Source organism: Ochotona princeps, chromosome 11 (genome assembly GCF_030435755.1).
Source record: "Ochotona princeps isolate mOchPri1 chromosome 11, mOchPri1.hap1, whole genome shotgun sequence".
NCBI lineage: Eukaryota > Metazoa > Chordata > Mammalia > Lagomorpha > Ochotonidae > Ochotona > Ochotona princeps.
In genome coordinates, this window is record NC_080842.1 from 6,106,107 (window position 1) to 6,121,887 (window position 15,781).

At 45.7% G+C, this 15,781-nt stretch overlaps 1 non-coding gene across 1 annotated transcript; it reads right to left on the reverse strand.

Annotated features, from left to right (window-relative positions):
• Positions 1 to 5,113: 5,113 nt before the first annotated feature.
• Positions 5,114 to 5,220, reverse strand: LOC118760059 (U6 spliceosomal RNA). Its single transcript, XR_004996553.2, has one exon. It is a non-coding gene; the product is annotated as a U6 spliceosomal RNA (small nuclear RNA).
• Between the last annotated feature and the right edge of the window lie 10,561 nt (positions 5,221 to 15,781).

Consider the following 15,781-nt stretch of genomic DNA (forward strand, 5'->3'; position numbering starts at 1 on the left):
AGTGTCCCCCAGGACATATCTTCTATTGTCTAGCCTTGATTCTCCAGATACTCTGGTGCTAGGCGATCCTCTGGCTCAAGATACTATGTTGTCTCTGGTCTACTCCTTTCTCCCACCAAGATGGAGGAAGAGATTCACATATAACTTTGAAGCGCACACTTCGTTATAATTCTGGCCTTTCTTCTCTGGGAGCCTGTGGCCATACAAGCATGCAGGAAGACAGCTGGGCTCACCTCTCTGGTGTCCACAGCCTTATTTATTAGTGCCCAAATCCTGTAGGATTATGACTCTGCCCTTATTCATTATCTCGATTATCTCCCAAAAAATGCTCTGCCTCCAAATACCATCAAGTGAGGGTTCTGTATTATACAATGGATTGTAGATCATATTATGGACTGGGGGGGTGGCACATTTCAGTTCATAAAAGACTCCTAGAATCTTAGGGTTACCCCAGAGAGCTAATTCAGGACTCCAAAATGATCCCTTTCAACTATCTTTTTCAGATTCCTTTTTCTGTCTTTTCTCTAGCTTGGGCATCATAAAGCTGCCGTGTCTTTGAGAATCCACTGCTTCTTGGTTTCCAGTTGGACTCATTCAATAGTACAGGCAAAATTACAAAAAAGAGGAGAGAGGATAAAGTTGGAAAATCCACAACCCAGATTCTTGCTGGGTTCACGTAACAGCTTCCTCCTCTGGATCATTCATTCACCCATGGTAGGACAATACTCATTCTATTGGTAGTCTCTGAATTTTTCCTGATCCTTTATTAGTCCATCAACCTCAATCTACCCCATCAAACCCCCCCTCAATGAACGTTATTCAATTCAAGCTTTTGAGTAGGCCTGGATTCTGAATCACTCAGCAACACTCCAAGTTCTAGTCGTGTCCCACCTCTGCAGCCAAATAGAGCCCTCCAGTGCTGCTGATTGAGTTTTTCTGGTAAAGAAAAAGATTCAAAAGGCCTTGATGAGAAGAGAGCATGGCTCCTCTCCTGGGAAAGAAGGACACAGAGTCACCATGGTTCAGGGATGCTGCTTATACCTCTCCGGCCATGGAGCAGAAGCAGCAGTCCTATTCCAGAGGTGACCCAGCTCTGCAGCCTTGCTGCCTATGCTGGCGAGACCATGGGATCCACAGTGGGAACCCAGGGAGAACCATAACAGATGACAAGGAAGGGCAGAGCACACAGTGGAAGAGAAGATGAGCTAACTTCTGCCATCCAGGAAATCAGGGTCCAGCGAGGGAGGAAGACTCTTTACAAAAGGAAATGAGCAGACGTGAAATATTAGTTACTCCTCACTAAGGTATTGAGGATTTCTCTGCACACCCCTCCTAAAACTGTTCTGTACCTAAACTGTTGACATATGTCTTGTTGCAGTTATAAACCAGTCTAGACTACCCGAAAAAAAGCCAGGTTCAGCAAAATTATGCTTCAATGCTATAAAAGGCTAAATATTATAATGAAAATAGACACAAGACAGCTGAACAGTAATCTATAGCCATTTTAAGATGGATAGAACCCGGTTGTATATAAACTAAAATTGAAATGTCAATGAAGTAGTCACAGGATGTGGTTAAGAACTTGCATTTATTTTTAACATATTGGTTACTCAATACTATGCCAATTAATTCCACAACGTTATAAATTGTTGCTGATGTTATATTGCGGCTTTTAATTGATCAGGATGATACTCTGCTGGCTCTACCTTCAGACGAGAGAAGGTCTCCCCAAGAAGCCATTGAACTGATCTGGACAATAAGATGCTGGACTCTGTGCTTGGTATATGCTTGCAATGAAAGAATCTCAACTGATCTTGAACTGTGGTTATGCAACAAGGTGGAGGAATCCACCATGGTGGAAGAGTTTGGGGAGGGGTGGGGGGAATCCCAGTACCTATGAAACTGTATCACATAATACAATGTAATTAACAAAAAAATAAATAAATAAAAAAGAAGAAAAAAAGGGAAATGAGCGTCTTAAGAGATGTTTGGTTGAGAGCTTTCAGTAACAAGTATACTTACCTGCTTGACGTTGAGTCTTGCGGAATGTGTGGGCTTCACCAAACCAGTGAAGAGAGAGGGAGGTGCCCTTCCCTGCTACTGCCGACTGAGTGAAAAGCACCTCAGTGAGGAGTATTTCAAAACCAGGAGTTCCATGAGTCAGATTGGGAAAAGGGAAGACCTCCAAAAGTCAGGAGCCCCTTGGAATTCCCTAGGAGGCCAAAGTTTCTTACTGAATGCAACAGAAAGGGTTTCCCAATATGGAATCCAAGTTGAAGCAGCAGAGGAAAGACTTTGCTTGAATTTTGCAGTCATATTCTATAAAACACATTTGTCTTCACACCCTAAGCTGCATCACAGCACACTCATGCTAGGGAAAGAGCCTGCGGAACAGGTTTACAGCTTTTGCCCCTCAGTGTGCTGTGCCAGGCCAAGGCTCATCTGGCACACCATCCATGTAAATGATGGCTTCTGCTGCCTGTTCCTGATTCTTCTATGCCAAGACCCTAGCTGAGCTTGCCAAGGATGTGACTGCCAACAGTGGGCTGCAAGGGTAGACATGGCCTGAGGGGTAGCAGCCAGGTGCAGGTGCAACAGAGACATGAAAGGAGGAGTTGGCAAGTTGATCGGGTGCTGCCAAATGACACACAGTGCATGTCCCACTGGGTGTTTGGAGATTGTCTTTTCATAAGTGTTTGGAATGTGGGTGAGGATCTGCAAATCACTGTCATGGAAGACAGGATGTGCTGAAGAAAAGGGACAATGGAGAGAGAGAAACTGTTTAGAAAGCAATTGAAACTCTTGAGCAAGTCAGGATAAATATCACAGCTCACCCAGAGAATTCCTGGAGATAGAAAACAAAGAGGAAACAGAGAGAGAATATGGAGAACCATCTGATTCACACTCCCTTTGTAGCGTTTGATCATTGATAAACTTCAAGGCGCAAGAGTTATGGAGAGCGATGAGAAGTGACTTCCAGAGTTACAGAGAGAGTAAACGAGAGAGAGAGAAAGAGAGAGAGATCTTAAGACACACACACACACAGAGAGCTTTTATCCTCTGGTTCACTCCCAAGATGGCAGTAACAGCAATCCTGAACCCTGCTGGCCAGAAGCCAGGAGCCTCATCCAGGTCTCCCACAAGGTGGCAGGGGCCCAAGTACTTGGGACACTTTCCATTGCTTTCTCTGGCACGTTAGCAAGCAGCAGGATCACAAGTGAAACAGCCAGAACTTGAACCAGAACCCACATGGGATTCAGGTATAGCAGGTGGCGATTTCACCCGTTACACCACAGCACTGGCCTCTGGAACATGCTTTGACCTCTGAACTCAGGCAATACATTTAAACTTCAAAGGCTTAAATTAATGTTTTTTAAGGCACCAGAAACATAATCCAACTGTGGTTGATGGGAGAAGGGCCACATGGGAGATCCCTAGGCCACTGGAGAGTGTACTGACTAAAAGCACAAGCCTGTGTCAGGAACACTCATGCTCTCTCTTCTCCCTGATTCATCTTGTGAGCCCCTCCACTGCCCATGCCCCCCACTATCACCTGTGGTCAGAGATCAGACATGGGGGTGCCCAATCATGACCTGAGAACTAAACAGAATCTTCTCTCTTCTAGAGCTAGTTTTCCCTGGTGTTTGGTTATTTAGACAAAAGTTGATTTAGACAAATGAGATGAGAATTGATTACATGCCAGGTGGAGCTCACTTCTTTCATGCCTATTATACATTTTTGTAAGAATAGCTTTGCTTTATCTTACAAATAGCCAACGTGTGAAGATGAGAAGGGAGCCACTCTGAAATTAGTCAGTTGGTGGCCAATGCAGGGTTTGAATTTCTTGTTGGTGAGTTAATGAAAATCATGCACAAAACAAGAGGGGATGCAGGCACTAGCGTCCCACTTCAGTGCTCACAATTATTCAGACGATTTATAAACAATTTTACACACTTCACCTCCACGTTCAGATCAATTGTCTGTTTTCCATGGCTTTGGGTACAAAGGCTCATTTACCCACTAGTTCCCTGCAGAAGAGGAAAGCTGTCCGCTGACAGCATATGTGGCTCATGCTGTCTTGGCCTCCGGTTGGAACACAGCCAAAGTGCGGGTAGGATGTGGTGAGAGTAAAGGCATCACAGGCCGTGAGACAGGTGCCTGAGCAGAACTCCTGCTGGCTGGGCCATTCTCATGCTGGATGTCTGTGTCTCCCCTTCACACCAGCAGCCTTGGGAGTGGCGCCAGTGTCTGTGTGACTCTTGGCCATGGTCCATCAGAAGGCAGAAATCTGCCCCTGTAGAGCAAGCACATGCCTGGCAAGCATGTCACTCTCTTACTGGCAGGGAGAGCCAACAGGACCAGGCCAGTAATGAGCCATCACAGGTGGTTTTCCCTGTAGCCTTAGAAATCAAAACCCTTGTTTTACAGTTTCTTGTATTCTTTCCCTTCCAGTGTCTCCTCTTGTTGATTTCTTCCTCTCCCCGTCTCCTCCTCTTTTCATATTCAGCTCTGGTTCAGTGCAACAGATTCAGAACCTGTAAAATCTAAGAATTTTTTTTGTTCACATTCCACTGAGTTTATCAGGCCTTCGGGTAACTGGTAAAGAAGCATCTCTCTGGTCTGGCAAACAAAGGAAAGAGACAAGGATGGCATGGAAACATTGGAAGGGCAAAACAATGGTAGGGTGCTGGGAAACAAACCCTCTCCTCTTGTTGTGGGATACACATTAGTAAGGCATGGGGAGGCAGCTTTGTGGTCCACAGATTCCTTTTTTGTTAAACAATTTATTTCATTTATTTAAAAGACAGAATTACAGACACAGAGAGAGAGGAGGGTTGGTCTTTTATTTGCTGGATCATTCCCCAAGTAGCTACAATGTCTGGAACTGGGCCAGACTGAAGCCACGAGCCTAGAACTCCATCCACCTCTCCTACGTAACTGGAAGGGATCCAAGAACATGGGCCAGCTGATGGTCTTCCAGGTGCATTAGTAGGAAGCTGAACCAGAAACACCTTCAGTACTTAATGCTAATGTCTCAGATGATGGCTTAACTTATCATATCACGATGCTAGCCTAAATAGACAGAATTCATTTTTATTTTTATTTTTTATTTTTAAATATGGAATGCTTCATGGATTAGCATGTCATCCTGTGCAGGGGTCATGTTAATTTTCTCTCACATTTTTCCGATTACAGAATACAAGCTGCTGAAGAGAGCACAACACATTCTTTTTTTTTTTTTTAAGATTTATTCATTTTATTACAGCCAGATATACACAGAGGAGGAGAGACAGAGAGGAAGATCTTCTGTCCAATGATTCACTCCCCAAGTGAGCCGCAACGGGCCGATGCGCGCCGATCCAAAGCCGGGAACCTGGAACCTCTTCCAGGTCTCCCATGCGGGTGCAGTGTTCCAATGCATTGGGCCGTTCTCGGCTGCTTTCCCAGGCCACAAGCAGGGAGCTGGATGGGAAGTGGAGCTGCTGGGATTAGAACCGGCGCCCATATGGGATCCCGGGGCGTTGAAGGCGAGGACTTTAGCTGCTAGGCCACGCCGCCGGGCCCAACACAACACATTCTTAAGGGTAGCAGCTTGGGGATGTCATGAAGGCTTGCTTTCTGTCCAGCAGGGATATGGGAGGCAAGTTAAGCACCTGATAAGCCTGCAACACAGATATTAAGGGAGGGAAGCCGGGAGGGAGAATGCACCATGTCCCAGTGGGCTCTCAGCATCCGGAAGGTACAGGTGGGGCCAAACGCATCTCTGGGCCTTCAGTATCAACTGACAGAGTGATAATCAATCGATTGAGAAAGGAAGGTCAAGATGGTTCCATAGTCAAGTTCAACTAGGAATTTTGGTTTTCAATTTTCGGTTCACATCATTGGCATCCTATGTAACGTTTTCTGTTCACTTCACTTCTTTACATTATGTGAAGAGGAATTGTCTAAGGTTCAGAGGTTCTGCGTAACACAGCCATGAGGGCTGAAGGAGGCTTCCAGCTGGGGCACCATGACACCAGCACAGGCGAAATTCATGTCACGACATCTTCATCCAGACATCAGCATCAGACACTTCTGACATTGTTAAGGGGGAATAGAGCGCTATGCTTTTTTTTAATGATTTATTTATTTGAAGGGCAGATGACAGAAAGAGAGAGAGAGACAGAGAGAGATCTCAAATGCTGTTTTATTCCCCAAATGGTTCAACAACAAAGTTTGTACTAAGTTGAAACCAGGAACAGGGTACTCCATCGGGCTCTCACACCTGCTTGGCTGGGGCCCAAGCATGTAGACCAATATCTACCGGCTGGCTCCCACACCTGCACAGCAGGAGCCCAAGCATGTAGGCCATTACCTGCCGGCTCTCACATCTGCATGGCAGGAGCCCAAGCACATGGGCCATCGCCTGCCGGCTCTCACATCTGCATGGCAGGGGCCCAAGCACATGGGCCATCACCTGCCGGCTCTCAAAGCGCATTAGGCAGAAGCTAAGTCAGAATCAGAGCAACTGTGATTCTTGCCAGCATTTGGTCTTATATGGGCACTTCCTGTAAATAATGATCCATCCTTGTTATCCTCAAAACCATTCCTCTCTTCCCATCATTTTAATCTCTGAAGTTCCATTTCACAAACGTCCCTTCACGTGCTATGGAATTGCTGGCTAACTAATTGCTAACTAACAGAGCCTCTGGAGTTGGGGGAAAAAAATAAAGTTCCTTTTGTCCCAATCTGATTCTGATCTTTCTTTTCTCTTTCTTCCTTTATTTTCTTGCATTTCCTTTCTTCCTTCCCTCCTTATTTCTTTTTTTTTAAGATTTATTTATTTTTATTGAAAAGACAGGTATACAGAGAAAGAAGATAGATGGAGAGGAAGATCCTCTGTCCATTGATTCACTCCCCAAGCAGCCACAATGACTGGAGCTGAGCCAACGCAAAGCCAGGAGCCTGGAGCCTCTTCCAGGTCTCCCACACAGGTGCAGGGTCCCGAGTCTTTGGGCCGTCCTCCACTGCTTTCCCAGGCCACAAGCTGGGAGCTGGATGGGAAGCTGGGTTGCTGGGATCAGAACAGGCACCCATATGGGAACCTAGCACGTGCAAGGTGAGAAATTTAGCCACTATGTTACTGCTCCAGGCCCCCTTCCTTGTTTCTCAAAGGCTTATATTTATTTTTATTTGATAGGCAAAGCTGCAGAAAGAGGAGAGACTGAACTTCTTTCATCTGCTGGCTCACTCCCCAAATGGCAGCAGCATCTGGTTCCAGCAGCCAGAAGCTTCCTCGGGCTCTCCCACATGGGTGCAGATGCCAAAACACTTGGGCTATTTTCCACTGCTTTCCAGCTGCTGGATTGGACATGAGCAGTCACAGTTCAAACCAATGCCTATGTGGGATGCTGGAGCTGCAGGTGGAGGACTAGCCTACTCTTCCACATTGCCATGCTTTCCGCATTTCAAGGCTCTTGATGCTAACCTGCAAGGTGCTTAAAAAAGATTTATCTTTATTTCAAAGGCTCAATTATAGAGGAGAGATGAAGAGAGAGAGAGAGAGAGAGGGAGAGAGGGAGAGATAGAATCTTCTACCCACTGATTCACCTCCCCAAACAGCTCCAATAGCCAGTGCTGAACTGATTCAAAGCCAAGATCCAGGAGCTCCTTCTGGGTCTCCCATGGAGCTGCAGATGCTCAACAGTTTAAGCCATCCTCTGCTGCTTCTTAGGCCATAAGTTGGATGGGAAGTAGATCAGCTAGGACAAGAACCAGCACCCATATGAGACTCTGCTGCCACAGGCAGAAGCTTAGCCACAATAACCAGCTACCGCAAGTGCATTTTGCTGTGTAAGTGTAACACACTCACAGATAACAGGGGCTAATTGATAGATACTGTTTAGCAAAAACATGGAAACAACCCACATGCCCCTGTAAAGAGGAACAAACGTAAAAATGTTGATAAACATTGATGGGCTGCTGTGATTTGCTTGCCTGCCCTCCATGGTCAGTGATCCCTTTGAATGTCCCAGCTTTCCAACACTAATTTAATATACAGATGCTCCTTGACTTAAAGCCTTAGTAAGTTGAACATGTCATTGGCATAATGCCTAGGGTCCACCCAACTCAGGAATACAGTGCAAGCCCTGGATGTGTCTTCTACGACCACAGACTGACTGGAAGCATACTGATGGCTGCTGGCACCAGCACCAGGAAGAGACGTGCTGAGCCACCTGGTGCTGCAGGAACATATCCAAAACCAAAAATATACATGTGGCTCTCCAGAATGAGTGTTGAACTCACACCATCAAGAGATCTTATGTAGGAGCTGGTGTTGTTGCACAGTGGGCTAAGATGACATGTATGATGCTCACATGCTATACAGTTCTGGTCCTTGCTGCTCACTTCTGACTTGGCTCCCTGCTGATAAGCCTGGCAAGACTATAGAGGATGGCTTAAATGCCAGGGCCCCTGTGCCCACGTAGGAGATCCAATGGATTTCCAAGCTCATGGCTTTGGCTCAACCCAGCCATTTGGAGAGTGAATTATTGGATGGACGATTTCTTTCTCCCCTCCCCCATGTGTGTGTGTGTGTGTGTGTGTATTTCACTGTGTAGCTCTTTCAGCTCCACACCCAGATGCCACTCACTTATGGAGAATTTACGCGTGCAGGAGGAGAAGGTGCCACTTCTGTCTGACATGAAGGAAATCATCTCTCCTTCCTAGCTTAGCACACAGATGGATGTCCCACCTGCATCAGCAAACATGTCTTCTAGACACAGGACAAGTATCACAGACTGGAGAGGTGCAGAATCAGTGAAAACTGGGTAGCCTTTACCTACACCCACTGCTTGGTGAACGAAGCCATTATAGCAAAGGTGTCTTACAGGGTGTTCATTTACAGGGAAGAATAAATCCTCCTGCGTGGGTTCCTCCTGGGGTAATTACATTCCCTGAGATTAAGCAAGGCAGAAGTTAGCCAGTTACTTAGGTTTGGCATGTGCATGCACGTGCTCATGCACACACAGGTTCATTCACATCCACCTGCACATGCCAAACGTGTTTGGAGAGTCACAGGACACTGAGCATGCTCCATTCAGGCTTGGCCTATGCTTTGGGGCTAGTAGGTCCAGGGCAGGAAATGAAAAGTGTTGAGCCTCTGGAAAGGTTTACAGGCAAGGCTATCGATTGCTGTGTGATGAGAAAATGAAGAAGGATGTGGCACATTTCGCGATATTGATCCTGCCTATTAGCAGCAGTGGCAGGTCACTCCATCCTGCCCAAATCTTCACTATGTTCCAAACAACACGGGCATAGAAGAAGAAGAACTGGTGTGAAAAGATGATTTTTTAAGAGCTGTGTGTGTGTGTGTGTGTGTGTGTGTGTGTGTGTGTGACAGGGACATAACAAGTTAGAAAGAGGGAATGTGGAAGAGAGAAAATGGTTCAGAATAGTGGAAGACAAGAGCATGTTTCAACTCCAAACCACAGAAGCTGACAGTTCAGTTAGGATCTGGCAAGATGTTGAGGGCAAAAACTTTTGAGAACTAAAATTGAAGGAGAAGTAGTTGTCCAAACAATTGGGATGCGCAGCCGGAACCATCTCCCGGTTAATGCATGTTGGTCTTCATGCTCTGCCCCAGGTCAGCCCTGTTCTGATCTCCCCCACTGATGTCTTTCATGAAGCCCCATGGTTGGAGAGTGTGTGAAGGTAAAGGAGTTGCTACAACTTCAGGAAGGCTCCATTTCCAGTGAAAAACAATCCTCTTTGGCTGAAGAGCTTAGCTCCACTAAGGTCTTATGATAACTGCATTAAATTTTTAACAGAAGTGTCCAGGACAAAGAAATGTTAAAGAAGCAGGCATGGGGAATGAAAAATCCAGAAGAGTGGGGAAAAGGGAGAAGAATATGAGGCTGGACAGGAAATAGAATGACGACAGAGAATAGAATAGAATAGAATAGAATAGAATAGAATAGAATAGAATAGAATAGAATAGAATAGAGTAGAGTAGAGTAGAGTAGAGTAGAGTAGAGTAGAGTAGAGTAGAATAGAATAGAATAGGAATAGAATAGAATAGAATAGAATAGAATAGAATAGAATAGAGTAGAGTAGAGTAGAGTAGAGTAGAGTAGAATAGAATAGGAATAGAATAGAATAGAATAGAATAGAATAGAATAGAATAGAATAGAATAGAATAGAATAGAATAGAATAGAATAGAATAGAATAAAATTCACATAATGGTTCTGCCCATGGGAGCTCTGGCCTCTAATAAGTGGCTTGACCTTCTAGACATTAGAAATGGAGCAATGGAGCTCTGGTGTGAAGGGAAGAGATAAGGTCAAGGATGAAGCACAGTGTCTGGTGCTCAATAACTCACTGTCCCTGTACTCAGGAGATTATGAACACACTGAGTGCCTGGCAGAGGAGGCAGGAACACTGAAGCCAGGAGTGCACCCCAAGATAGATAGTTACCGCCCACTACAACAGAAGCAGCAATAGATCTAAGCAGTGGCACAACTTCCAGGATCTCCCCCACCCCCTTTTCCCTTGAGCCATTAACAACTTCCCCCCTCCTGAACCCTTCTCATCACCATCCTGGAATTCCATTGTTATTTAACCATTCCCCAGAACATGGTACTAGGCCCATGTTTCACTCCTACCATGTACCCCACCACCATTTGGCTCCTCTTGGAAGTAAAACTTTTAGAAGGAACTGTTCATCTTGCTCTCTGAAATTTCTGTCACCCTGTTCTGTCACCAGGCCTTTGTTCTCAACATATCACCAAATGGTCCTTGTCTAGCATGCTGAAAACTTCAATGTCTAACTCAGAACAATTGATGTGCATGTTTTTTAATATTTAGTTTTTATTTGGAAGGCAGTTACTCAGAGAGAGAGAGTGAGATACAGGGACAAAAAGAGAAAGTTCTTCCTTCTGGTGATTTATTTCTAAATAAATCAGGGCTGGACCAGACCAAAGCCAGGAGACAGGAACCCACATGGGTAACAAGGGCCATGAACCTGGGCCATTTTCCGCTGTTTTTAAAGGCACATTGGCAGACACCTGAATGAGAAGTAGAGTAGCTGGATCTTGAGCCACCTGCCATATGGAACGCTGGTGTGGCAGGTGGCAGGTTAGACATCATACCACAATGTGTGTCCCCACTGGTCTGGCCAACCCAGCTGCACTTGGCACAGCTGCTGGCACTATCTCCCTTGACAAGTGTTCTTCTCCCAGCGTGCAGGACATCATCCTTGCTGCTGCATGTGCCGTTTCACAGGCTCCTTCTTTGATGTGACCCTTGGCAGTCCTTCTTCTTGCTCACTGAGCTTAGAGCTTTCTTTTCCTCTCCTGACTATGCACTCCTGCTCCCATGCATTTGACCCAGTGCAAATTCCATGCTGCTGATTCCTCATTCTTACCACCCTCAACTGCCCTGCTCTGTGACCCTGGAGGTCGCCACCAAAGCTGACTTCTCCCCACAAGCCCCTTGCTGGCTGACAGCTAGCTGGCTGGCCCATAGGAGGCAACTGCAGGAAATGGAATTTTCCTGGGCTATAATTCTCACTGACTCCAGGCACATGGTTCCCTCTCTACTTCTCCTTCAAGCCTAAAAATGGTAATGGCATTCCACATTTGCTGGTCCCTGGGTGCCCACCATCTCTGTAAATCCCTTTAATCCTGCCAACAGCTCTGTAAATAGCCCCTTTATTAAATTCTTCTCCATTACAGCCTTTCGATGTGTCACAGTTTCCTGTGGGACTTTGTCTGATAACACTATCTATATGTTGATGACTTCTGGATGTAGCTCCCTGGGCTCAAACTTCCCTTCCAGACTCCCAGATCAAAGGGGATGCATAGAAAGTTCACTGGAATGCCGTATAGCTATTTCAAACAGTGGGTTCCCTACAGTGGGCACATGATGGGGACCCTATACCTGCTGACCTCATTCTCTCCCTCACCCTTTCACCTGCTCACCATGCCACCAATCATCTGTGACACACCCCTGCTTACACAGCCTGCATCAGATCCTCCAGCAAAACTTGCCAATTCTGCCCTTTGAAGAGATCCAGAAAGTAGCCACTGCTTCCTCACCTTCACCACTCCTCTCTTAGATCAAGAGCATGCTCAATTTGCTTTCCTCACGCCTCTTTGTTCTGCGCACAACAGCCAGAAAATCCCCTTAGAAATGAATGGTTATTCTGTTCCTCTATCCTGCTCAAGACCTACACAATCTTCTCACTTCCCACCAAGTAGGAACACAATCTCTCATCATGGCCCTGAGTCCCACCAGCTGGCCCCAACCATTATCTTCACGACATACTGCTTACACACTGGCCACTGCCTACAAGTCTATCCTGTATACCTGCCTCAGTGACACCTTTGCTGCCTCTCAGCAGTCTTACATTGGAAGCCATCATGTGCAGGAGCTAAGGTTATGTAGATGACCCACTTTGAAACTCTTACATACAGGGCCAGGGCTGTAGGATAGTGAATGAAGCTACCACCTGCTGCACCAGCACCCATGTGGGCACCGGTTTGAGGGCCAGCTGCTCCATTTCCAAGCCAGCACCCTGCCAATACACCTGGGATAGCAGTAGAGGGTGGACCAAGCGCTTGGGTCTTCGCACTCATATGGGCACTGGTTTGAGGGCCAGCTGCTCCACTTCCAAGCCAGCACCCTGCCAATACACCTGGGATAGCAGTAGAGGGTGGACCAAGGGCTTAGGTCTTTGCACCCATGTGGGAGTGCTCGAAGAAGCTCCAGAACCTTGATCCAGCCCTGGCTTTTAAATGGCTGTGTGTGGGATGAAGCAACAGATAGAGGATCTTACTATCCCTACCTCCTCTCTCTCTCCCTGTCTCTTCTGTGTAACTCTTTCACACAATTGAATAAATATGTGTGATGTCCTCGTATTAGACTATTTTTCTTGTAGGAAAAATAGGCATAGACTACACACAATAATCAAACCTTGTTCATGTGAAGTTAAAAATAGGCGCAAAATTATTAACGCTCTAGTAGCATTTAATTGTTATTCGTTTCTTTGACAAAGATTACAAATGTTGAGGAAACAGTATTTGTAAGAAAACATACACATAGGAATTTCTCTTGATTAAAACTTTTTTTGATTTTTTAATTTACATTTTTAAAAAAATGTATGATACAGTATTATAGGCTCTGGGGTTTTCCCTCCACCCTTGTTCAAGTTGTCTCCCCTGACACACAGATTTTTCCCTTATATTGTTGCAATAATATAGTCCTTCAAAAACTGTCATAAGTTCCTCACTTTATTATTTAAATGTATCCTGATATTATAAGCATAGAGAACAATATAAAGTCCACAATTCTAATGTCAAGACATATTTAACACTTTCACCGGTAGTCCACCTGCAATTTGGAAGTAGGGATGCATACTGCTTTGTATCTTCACATCTCAATATCATAGTTTCTATTATATTGCTCCTTCAGATGACTAAATGAGAGATTGTTGTTGTTAATCTTAGCTATTACATGTAAGAGAAAACATGTAATATGTGACTTTATGAGTGTGAATTATATTATATAAGAATACCTTTATTATGTTTATTATAACCTTTATTTTGCTAGTATAAGCTTTATAAGGGCAAGTATCTTTGTTTTGTTTTCACTACAAGAGTGTTTGGGGCAGAAGACAGGCAGTACTGTTTTTAATAAATGGAAGAGTTTACAAAGTCAACCAAAAGCTCACCTGCTGCTTGGAGCTGTATCTCTGCCGTTTCCACCCTTCCCCTGCTTCCTTGGTCCCACCCTGGAACCCACCAGGAGATAAAGTGAGGAAGAAGGCAGGATCTAGAAACAGGCCCAAAGCTGAGATCCAGCAGCACTGCCCACCAGCTTTGTGATTTAGGACAAGCCACAAGGTTTCTCTAAGACTCATTGTTCTTGCAACAAAAGTGAAAGAGTCTTGTCAACCATCACAATTACTATGAGCAAACAGGACACTCAGAGGCACAGACACACACACACACACACACACACACACACAGGGTTTTTTTTTTTAAAAGATTTATTATTATTGGAAAGCCGGATACAGAGAGGAGGAGAGACAGAGAGGAAGATCTTCCATCCGTTGATTCACTCCCCAAGTGAGCCGCAACGGTCGGCGCTGCGCCGATCCAAAGCCGGGAACCAGGAACCTCCTCCGGGTCTCCCACGCGGGTGCAGGGTCCCAAAGCTTTAGGCCATCCTCAAATGCTTTCCCAGGCCACAAGCAGGGAGCTGGATGGGAAGTGGAGCTGCCGGGATTAGAACCGGCACCTATATGGGATCCCGGGGCATTCAAGGCGAGGACTTTAGTTGCTAGGCCACGCCGCCGGGCCCTCACATAGGGTTTTTGGAAATGCTTTAAGTCTGCAGACGGAGAATCAGTCCCATGCACATGTGTCACACTATCTAAACCTAAACATTTCTTGACCCTTGGAGGACACCATATCTGGGGTGCACATTTATCTTCCACATACATTGAGGGCTCCGCTGGGTCCTGATCCCAGTATAACTCAGCTACTGTGCTTGTAGCACTGCAAATTGGAAGTAGGTGTTTTAATTTCAACACAATTCTTCCTACATCGTTCTGATGAAGAGCAGAGAGAGTTCTAAGTAACTCATCTCCAGCAGGGAAATGAGAGCAGGATTTGAACCAGTTGTCCTAAAGCATGGGCTCTTGGACTTGGGCTGAATGCAGGACACTAGCTGGCCAATGACTCCGCCCATCTGAGCACGTGCCATCTGTACATGTGAGTTTCTGCCGCCATGCCAGGGCTGGGATCTGAACTTGGGTAGTGCAGCAGGGCTTCTCCTGCCAAGGTCTCAGCACTGCAATTGTCTTTTCTGAGTATCCTGCTCCCTGGACCCTTAGAACACTCAGCACTGACGAGTGCGGTTCCCCAATGAGTAATCTAAACTTAAACACTGCTGTCCCCATTTCCTGTGAGCCCTCTGGCTTGGAACTGAGACCCAGGGCCATGGACAGACTGGACGCTGCTGCCATCACAGGCCAGTGGTGGTGGCCTGCTCACAGGACAATGATGCCCAGAGCCTGGGCTAGGCTCCAACGCCCCCTGTTTCTTACTCAGAGCCTCCAGACTTCCCCAGTTCACTTTAAAGGAAGAAACAGTGAATAAATGCATACTATGCCATCCTGAAAAGGACATTAAAATATCACTTCGGTAAGTAGGAATTACGATGCCAATTAACTCAGGTTTCCACAGAGACTTATTAGATAACTGTAGAAATACTAATTGGTCCTGCCTTCCAAAGTGCCCTCCAAGGTAAATTAAAATGAAAAATCATAAATGAAATACTTGCAGGTTGTAGATAGAAATCTGCTATGAGCTGCTTGACAGATGCCTAATATTCTGGATCTGAGTAGCTTTCCTTATATCCCTGTCTGCTGAGCTTTCTCTTATTATTTGAAGTGAGAGGGGGAAAAGAAAGACAGAGACAGAAACAGAGGGAGGTCTTCCACCCACCGCTTCATTCTCCAAGTGGAAATAACCGGGAGATTCATCTGGGTCTCCCACATGGGTAGCAGGGTCCCAAGCCCTTGGGTCATCTTGTGCTGCTTTCCTAGGTTCATCAGCAGGAAGCTGGCCTGGAAGTGGAGCAATTGGGACATGACAAGAGCTCTAATAAGGGATGTCACAACCTACACCACTGCAATGCCCCACTGTGGAGTTTTCTTCACAACTTTCAGCCTGCTTTGGGTTGTATAAGTTGGTTATCAGTCAAATTGTTTCTGAACATCTATTAATAGAAATA